The sequence below is a fragment of the Rhinopithecus bieti genome, unplaced genomic scaffold, assembly GCF_001698545.2.
Source record: "Rhinopithecus bieti isolate Rb0 unplaced genomic scaffold, ASM169854v2 scaffold_9224, whole genome shotgun sequence".
Classification (NCBI taxonomy): domain Eukaryota; kingdom Metazoa; phylum Chordata; class Mammalia; order Primates; family Cercopithecidae; genus Rhinopithecus; species Rhinopithecus bieti.
Genome location: NW_016806003.1, coordinates 30,508 through 40,292, shown reverse-complemented (window position 1 = coordinate 40,292; position 9,785 = coordinate 30,508). Strand labels below are relative to the sequence as shown.

General features: G+C 37.8%; 1 protein-coding gene and 1 pseudogene across 2 annotated transcripts in view; one reads left to right on the top strand and one right to left on the bottom strand.

The window, feature by feature from the left end:
- The window catches only part of LOC108531141 (protein kish-A-like), a 78,815-nt gene extending 74,900 nt beyond the window's left edge, over positions 1–3,915 (top strand). The window contains exon 5 of the mRNA XM_017874451.1: positions 3,827–3,915. The gene's annotated coding sequence lies outside the window, so the exon portion shown is untranslated. The remainder of the gene's footprint in view (positions 1–3,826) is intronic.
- Positions 3,916–8,199: 4,284 nt separating this feature from the next.
- LOC108531143 (40S ribosomal protein S25 pseudogene) lies at positions 8,200–8,764 on the bottom strand (annotated as a pseudogene). Its single transcript, XR_001886072.1, has one exon. The product of XR_001886072.1 is annotated as a 40S ribosomal protein S25 pseudogene (transcript).
- Between the last annotated feature and the right edge of the window lie 1,021 nt (positions 8,765–9,785).

Below are 9,785 nucleotides of genomic sequence, written 5' to 3'. Positions count from 1 at the left end.
GTGCCTGTATGCTTACAGCGCAGTATTGGGGTGGGAGTTACCCGATTTTCCAGGTGTTGTGTGTCTCAGTTCCCCTGGCTAGGAAAACGGATCCCCTTCCCCCTTGCGCTTCCAGGTGAGGCGATGCCTCGCCCTGCTTCAGCTCTCGCTGGTCAGGCTGCAGCAGCTGACCAGCACCGATTGTCCGGCACTCCCTAGTGAGATGACCCCAGTACCTCAGTTGAAAATGCAGAAATCACCGGTCTTCTGTGTCGCTCGCGCTGGGAGTTGGAGACTGGAGCTGTTCCTATTCGGCCATCTTGCTCCGCCCCTCTCCCACTGTTGAATTTTTAAAACTGACATCACCTTCTGTTCCTAGCTGGAATTATGAGACAAAGAAAGATGAAAACAAGAAGGAGAAAATGTTCTATCTTACTTCAACAGGCTCTGTTTTATTGCAGGTAATCAATTATGTTAGCATTTTGATTTACCTGTATAAAACATACATTTATCACAGTTTCTAATTGTTTTGTGAATGGTATTTAGCTTATAAAACAATAAAAGCTGTGACTAGCAATGCTTTTGCTACACTTTCCTGGTTCAATAAATCTTAAGAAAAGTTCAGCTTTGCCTCCACTGGGACCTTCCTTCTTTATGGAAACCGAAGGTGCAAACTTTAGAAATAAATAGATACTGAAGAGCTTTCAATATGAATGTGCTTGAATAATTTACATGATGCTTTGGTGTTTTGTTTAGGAACATTATACAGAAAGACATGTGCAATATGGCTTAATGTATATTTATTATATGAACTTAAAATATACCTGAGCTTTATGTCTTCCCTTCATAGTACCATAAAAAGTTATTTATCCTAAAATGGTGCTAAAAATATTTGAAAGCACTTTCTATATCACATGAATAAAATGTACACATGAGGGCAATGTGCTTTAGTATTGTAAAATAAGTAGAAAGTGGGCATCAAAATGAATCTATTTTTAAAGGTCTGTGTTTCACACTGAGTGATAGGATGCCTTTTATTGCTCATTGGCAAGGTCAGTACTTGGTAAAGCAGTACAATATCCCTCTCCCACCAAGCTGCAGTAATCTAGTAAATTTCAGATATTTTGGCCCAAGTAGGAAGAAGGAAGAAGTTCCTCATATGTGTTCTAATAGGCATTAAAGTTGTCCATCACCATGAGAACAAAGTCTATTTTTTTTCCCCAAGTGACTTTTGCCTTCTTAGCTTAAACCATCAGGTTAAAATAAAACTTTTAAAATGAGGGAAAAGCCCACCTTTCCTTTCAAATAAATGTACAATCATTGATTTTTCTTGCAATGTTCCACAAGAAAGTGGCACCACTGAGTGATACGCGTATCCCAGGGCTAACAGCTGGAGGGCAAAAACCACCTTTTATCCATGATTGACAAATAATACATAATGAGAAGAGAGAGGCAATTCGTTTTACATTTCACTCTCTTCGGCTTTTTAGGGCAGCTGGGCACTGCTGTTCTCACTTGGTAACCTTTGAGGTGCTGCCAGCAAAGGGGACCCAAGTGACAATTCTTTCTCTCCTCCTACAATCCCCCAAAGCTCTAATAAATATGTGCAGCTTGCTCTTTCAAAGAGCGTCCAGCTGCTAACAATTCCATTGTTTCTCTTTGGAATGAAAATCCTGGGGGTCTGGAAATGTATTGCATGGTTATAATGACTATAGTAGAGTAAGGCTGAAATCTGAAATCTCTCAAAGCAGCATCATCCCCCAATAAAGTGAGGAGTCGGTTGGTAGCTGATGAGTAAGGAGTTGGAGAAAGAGAGAACCTAGTAAAAAGAAAAATTAAATTAGAGTTCTGTTACAAGTGAGCTTTATGAAGTAGTATTGAATTGAAGGTATTCAAAATAAAGCATACATTTCACAAAATTAAGACATGTTTAATGTAAATCATAAATGACCTGAAAAACTAGTGATAGCTGATATAATACTTTTGGTTTCTTTTAGAATTATTTCCACATTTATGTATCTCTATATCTATATTTTTGACCATGTCAATACCCATATCCATATCCTCATCTCTCTACAACTGTATCTATATATAATGCATATCTTTATACACTTAAATCTGTCTATTAATCTAAGTAGCTGTCTGATGTGGTTTTTCCACCTAATCCCTCCACTTCAACCAAATCTTTTCTCCCCGTGTGTTCAATCATGGCAACAAATGATAATTCTGTCTTTCCAATTATACGGGCCACAAATCTTGGATTCATTCTCTACTTCTCTCTCTCTCACACTCCACTTCCAATGCTTCTAATACTTACTGACTCTATCTTAAGTATTTATGCAGAATCTATCAATTATCATCTCCTTCCTACCAACCTGGTAGGAAGGTGTCATTAGCCATCACCGTCTCTTGCATGGATGATGGTGATGGCCTCTTAAATGTACTCTGTGCTTGTATCTTGGTCTCCCTAATATCTGACACAATGGGTAGACTGAGTCTCAAAAAATAAAGTTAGACCATTCATTCTTCTGTACGAAGGCCGGTAATGGCTTCCCATCTCATTCAGAGTAAAATGCAGGGTTTAAATGATGGCTTAAGTTGTTAAGTCTCTCAATGAGGATGTTGTTTACATTTTGGACAAGAGTTTTAATGTGAAAATGTCCCTCAGTTTGTAAGATTTTTGATATCCCTGCTTGCCTCAAGTGCCTGTAGAACCCCATATTCACGTAACAATGAAAAAAATGCTCCCAACATACTTCCAAATGCACTGGAGATGGCAATACCATCCCCAGTGGAAAACCATTTTGGCTCCTCTAACCACATCCTGTCATAACTCATCTCTACCTGCTTCCCTTTGGCTTACTCTGACACAGGCTTGCTGCTTGTTGGGTAGGGTAAGAATTTTGCTCTCAGGGTGCTTTGCCCTTACTATTGCCTGGGATCTTGTTCCCTCAAGTCACCTTAGTTCTTCGAGGTCTTTACATATCAACTTCTCATCGAGGAAGCCATCTCATACATGTTGCTCTGCTTTGTTTTTGCTCTTTAGCACTTATCGCTATAAAACATACTATATATTTTCCTATTCATCTTGGTCATAATGACCTAGTGTTCTTCCTTACTAGAATGTAGGCTCAGTGAGGGCAGAAGCTTGGTCTATTTTGTTCACATCTGGATCCATGATATCTAAAGCAGTCCTGGCACAAAGTAGGCACTCAGTAAATAAGAATCACTGGATATTTCAAAAAGAGAATTTTAAATATATTATATCTCAATAGAATTGACTACATTAATGGTTTTAAATCTTTTTATTTCAGGAAAATTTCTGTAAATCCAGTGAAAACTATATATCTACCTCTAAGGAAAGCACATATTAATATGTACATGCATACATGTGCACATGTATATACACACAGAGATTTTTCATATAACCCATCTACATCCAGTAAAATCCATCCAAGTATGTGTTAGTTTATTTTGATTTCAGCAAAGAATCCAATAATCTTTTCACAGTATTCTGGAAGACAAAGTAAGAAATCCAGCAATAGAGTTGGGTGGATCAGTGACAGGTAGATGACTATTATCAAAAAATACAATGAGATTTAACAGGGATAGATATAAAGTTCAAAAATCTAATTGGAAGCACATGTTGGAGAAGATGAACTTTAATGGAACTTGGGAGTTCCAGTTGACTGCAATCACAATACGAGTCAACAGAGATTTGTAGCTGCCAAAACAACTAATTAAATGTTGAGGCTTCATAGATAAAGTTATAGCAACTAAGAGATATGGTGCAATTCTATTCTCTTTTAAACCAGACAATAACTATAATGCTCTGTCTACTTTCCAGTGCCAACATTTTTGATCCACTGCAACAAACCAGAGAAGACTTAACCAGAATGACAAGGGTATTATAAACTAGAAACTAGAGGTGTTTCACCTGAAAATTGGGAGATTTTGAGGTAACTTGAACATAATCTTCAATAGAAAGCTAATTCACTCATAATATACATATTTTTGAATACTCAATAAAACATATATATCCTTCTGAATGGAAAAAGTACAAGGTGACAGGGAAAAATACAGTTCCTCTCTTCCCATGTCCTCCAGCCTCCCAGCTACCTTTCCCAGGGGCAATCACAATGACCTTTTTTTTTTTTTTCTCCTAGAGGTTACTCACATGTTTATAAACTTGTATGTATAAACGATTTCAGTTTTGGAGCTCTTTCCATTTCAGTTTATGAGGAGAACTTCAACTCTGACATGGTGTAAGTCTGCATTCCATTTCAAGCTGACATGGCAATGCCAGACTGCAAAATGTATGGAAGGTGAAGGAGCAGTCCTGGGAAGCCACTTGGGGCCTGTGGGATTTCCAGGTCATCAGAATATCTCTTGCTTTCTCCCTCGGGTAGTCTGACCCAGGATTTGAAAAGTATTAACCTTTTAGCTATTAAGAACACGTCTACACTTTTGAATTTAATCTAAACATCTGAAAGATGTTGGGTGGTCCCCAGTGATTCATTTCAAGTGCTTTGAGTTTAAAAATGCAGTTGAAGATGAGAAAGAGAGGAGATGAGAGAGTTTGAAGAGTTATTTTATACTGAGAAATTGTTTTACAAAACTCCTCAATGCTTTTATTAACCTCTATAATCCAACCCCACTAGATTGTTCCAATATTTTCTCCCCCGACTACCTTATCCATACTTTAGATTCAGTCTGGGCAATTTCTCTAAGGACCTCAATACACACCATGCACTTCAGTGACTATGCTTTCACTTATATTGGTCCTTCTTCCTAAAATGCCCTTCAATCTCCTTCTTGATTAAGGACTGCTAAGTCTGCAAGTGCTTACTAAATTTGTCTTACTCCTGAAGGCAAAATGCCTTAGTAGCTAAGCAACTAGATTCCAGTATTTGACCATATGTGCTCAATTCCTAAATCGGTTTTTTTTTTGTTTTTTTGTTTTTTTTTTTTTTTTTGAGATGGAGTCTTGCTCTGTCGCCCAGGCTGGAGTGCACTGGGGAGATCTCAGCTCACTGCAACCTCTGCCTCCCAGGTTCAAGCGACTCTCCCTGCCTCAGCCTTCCAAGTAGCTGGGGGTACAGGTGCGCACCACCATGTCCAGCTAATTTTTGTATTTGTAATAGAGACGGGATTTTGCTATGTTGGTTAGGCTGGTCTCAAACTCCTGATCTTAAGTGATCTGCCTCCACAGCCTCTCAAAGGTGTGAGCCAGGGTGCCCGACCTAATCCTGCTTTTTATTAACTTTTTGACGTTGAGCAAGTTTATCGTTCGAAGCCTTAATTTCCTTGTCTATAAAATATTGACGATAATGATTAGAATTTACAGCATTGTTATGAGATTAATTGATATGGAATATACCTGGTCCATGATGAGTGTTTAATAGATGTTGGTGTGGTGATGACGACATCTGTAATTTGTCTAAACCACACAATTTTCCTCATTTGGACTTTTCTACATCAATATGCCCTGATTCATAATTTAATAGTTAGTGAAATACAATGTTTTATTCTTTACTAATTGTTTCCTAAGTTTTGGATTGACTCTGTCTAATAGATTTTAAACTCTTTGAGGGCAGGAGGTACGTATTATAATTATTTGCAGGCGTATAGTATCTGTTCTATGAATACGGAAATAATTGATTAATATAAATAATCACTTTTCAGCCTTAAATTAGTTTTAGAAAAATGCCCAATTGCTTCTTTGGGGCACATATTTGCAAGCAGTTTGGAACAATTATGGGGCAGTGAATCAAAAGGAAATTCTAAAATTAAAAAAAAAATTCTACTTTGATACAGTCACTAATTTCCAAAACATCATTTCCAGAAAGTAAATATTTTCCTTTTGGTTTTATTAGAGCTCTGAAAATCCCTCATTTTGCGTTTTGTAAAATTACAGTAAACATTACCAGTAGTGTGTAAATCTTCTTGTAAGTAAAATCTCATTTCCAGAGAAGTTTTGTTACTAGGTTTTGGACAGATCACTGGCCGAAATTTATCTGTGGATTACAGTAGTAACTGGCATTATAGGAATCTTAATACTGGATCACACCTGCATGCCTAATCCCAAAGCAGTGTGCTTTTCATAAGAAACCTCATTTATCTTTTCTCATGTTAGTTTGTATGAAATCTTCTGGTTTACGTTTTTAAGGGGTGATATGTACCATTATATGTGCATAAAACATATTTTCAGAGACCTATTTTCCTATACTTGTACTTATCCCAGCCATTAAACTTAAAATTTAATCTCGTCCATGACTTGCGATGTGGTCTGTTGCCAGCAGTATAAGAATTTCTTACCTAAAGCCAATTTATTTAATATTTAAAACATTTGCACTTTTCTTCCAAGGGCATGTCAAAATGGGTATTTCTGTTTCAGAAACTTAATTAACTTAGTTAATACCCCTCAGAAAAACGAATAAGTAGATATGGAAAGAGATAGAGAATGCTGATGGTTGCCTATAAAGTAGTACGTGTTCTTCTCTTTTCATTTACAAGGAATCCCAGTTTTGTTTCTTTCCTCACCCTTTTCTCATGTAGCCAAGGACCTCAGGGGAAACTGACCTTTGTGATTCCACTGCCCCACTGAATCAAGTATTGGTACACAAGTGGACATGCAACCCAATTTTAACCAAAAGTATTTAAAGAAGAGGGGAGTTACTGGACAAATCAGAAAGAAGTTTTTTCTCTGTTATGAAAGAGTACTGAAAGGTAGTTTACTTTCTTCTCTTGACTGTGGTAAGTTTTGGTTGTAGAACTTGTATATTCTGAAGCTATCCTGTTTCATCCCACGGACCATATTATATGTGGAATAGAGCAGAGCTGAGAGAACGGTAGGGGAGCCCAGCCAGAACCATTGGATTAATACCTCCCTGAAGCCCACCTTATCTCTGAATTTTCAACAATGCAAGCCAACAATGTCCTTAATATTTAAGCCACTTTGAGTTTTCTATTACATGTGACTGAGAACATGCTAAAAGATACAGAAATATTCTGAATTTATGCACACAAGTCTGTTAATGAAGTCATTGCCATCTAAAATATGTATTAAAAGTTTGGGGTATCTTTGAATGAATCACTTAGAATTAGGATCAAGTTTCTCACATTTACATTTGTTGCTACTGTATTTTAACCCTAAATAGGGGGGATGATAAAATCAAAAGGAGCCAAGGAAAAAACAAAGTATTTATTGTTAACTATGATTAATCAAATATGATCATAATTTAGTTTTTGGCATACATTCAAGGGAATGGATCTAACCATAAATAAAAAGGAATCTTCTAACCTCTATGAATCAATGTAAGACTATATAATTTTAAAAAATCTTATAAATTCATGTTGATTACAGTTTGAAAGCTAAAATGCCCTAGAACATTGATTTCCATCCCTTTTGAATAATGTTAAACATTTTCACAAAGCAATGCCTTCCTACCCCATCTGTAATTATAATGCTATTTAAACTATTTGTTGAGCAAGAAAATTCATAATCGAATTCAGTACAGCTTTTTAGTAAAGCTTTACATTTATTTATTATTAGAGCAAAAACCTAGAGATTAAAAAATGGAGTCACATGGCTAAGCAAGATGTATTATTTATTCAGTCCAAAGAAATGCTATGTTACATCTGGATTCAAGGGACTTTGCAGTGATTCCAAGAGGTAAATATAAGTCCCTGGGGGAAAAAGTCTCCATGTGTGTTCAGTTTTTTGTGTGCGATGAAACCTATATGTGTTTTCATTTTCTTTCCTCTAAGAAACTTTTATACACATATTAACAGTTGCAGAGTGTTAGTGGGAGAAGAGAAATCAGCATAAAGTAAATGCTAGTAGCAACGATTAATGCAACACTTATTGTGGCCAAGAATTTTACATTTATTATCTCATTTAAGTTTCATGAAAGTCTCCATTTACAGAGAAGACAACTAAGACTGAAACCACCTTGCTCAAGCTCATTGAGCTAGCAAGTGGAGGAATTAGGGATGCAAAACAAGGTCTGGATGCCTCTGGGGCCCATGCCCTTAACTATGATGTCATATCGCCTTAGAATACTGAATCAGGCTGGGAGTACTCAGAAGAATTCAGAGCTTCTGAATTTCAGATTTCACACTTGACTCACCTGTCTTTTCAAAGTGAATGTAGCTTCAGAATTAGGGAACTTGATAGCGTGAACCCCCTGCAAATCAGCAGCAGAGCACAGATGCCTAGATTTTTTTTTTTTTTGAATTAATAAAGTTTTATTTTTCCAAATGTTCAGTTGGTTGGACCTATTCATGCATCTTCACCAGCAGCTGGAGCATCTCCGCCCTTGGAATTTCTGTTGTAAATTACTTGAGCTCTGTGCTTTGAAACCAGGTTGATAAGTCCTTTACTAAGGGGCTCCTGAAGGGCTGCCCTGGCCAGAGAGCCTCGAATCTTCAGTCTCTCAGAGACCACAGCTGGGGTTCTAAGTTTATAGTTGGGAACTTCCTTACAGAGTCTGTCGTAGGTAGCTTTGTCAAACATGACTGTTATTGAGCTTGTCCCGAACTTTGCCTTTGGACCACTTCTTCTTTTTGGCCTTGCCCCCGGATTTGTTCACCGGGTCTTTGTCTTTCTTGGCCGACTTTCCGGCGTCCTTCTTCTTGTCCTCCTTTGGCGGCATTGCCAAGCTCGGAGAGCAGCAGCGGACACCGCAGCCTTGCTAAGATGTCGGACAAAAAAAAGGGGATGCCTAGATTTTTAATCTAACTCTGCCATTTACTGACAATGTAAATGACATGGTTGGGCTGTGTCCCCACCCAAATTCCCATATGTTGTGGGAGGAATCCGTAATTGAATCATGGGGGGAGGTCTTTCCCATGTTGTTCTCATGATAGTGAGTAAGTCTCACGAGATCTGATGGTTACTGTAAGCGGGAGTTTTCCTGCACAAGCTCTCTTCTCTTGTCTGCCACCATATGAGAGATGCCTTTCACCTTCTGCCATGATTGTGAGGCCTCCCCAGCCACTTGGAACTGTAAGTCCAACAAACTCCTTTCTTTTGTAGATTGCCCAGTCTTGAGTATGTCTTTATGAGCAGTGTGAAAACGGACTAATACAGTAACCTTGCATATCTTATTGACCTTCTCCAAGACCCTATTTCTATTTCATTAGCATTGGAAGAATTAAATCTTCACTGTCTATGTAATTGTTTTTGAGGAGTAAGCCAAACTGCATATATTATAAAGTACAAAACAATAGTATACATTATGACTATTTTGTGATTTTCTCAAGTATTCTGTTTTTCCATGGAAATAATAAATTGTAATAATGACGGACATCTATTATTGTTGCTGTTATTATTGCTAATCCTACATAAAGCAACAGGATTAACTATCTGTTAATTAGGGAGGGAATAAGAAAAAGGAAAATGTTCCAGGGTTCATGGTCATTTTGGGAAACTTTATAATTTAGTACTGGAATAAGACTTTAGGACTGATCTTGGCAGGATAGCCAAAGGGCTGTGCCACCATGAAACTTAGAAAGCTCCATTTTGACCAGGCACAGTAGCTCATGCCTGTAATCCCAGCACTTTGGGAGGCCAAAGCGGGCAGATCACCAGGTCAGGAGATTAAGACCATTCTGGCCAACATGGTGAAATCCCATCTCTACTAAAAATACAAAAATTAGCTGGGCATGGTGGCACTTGTCTGTAATCCCAACTACTCAGGAGGCTGAGGCAGGAGAATCACTTGAACCATGGAATTGGAAGTTACAGTGAGCCGAGGTTGTGCCATTGCACTCCAGCCTGGCCACAGAGCAAGACTCCATAT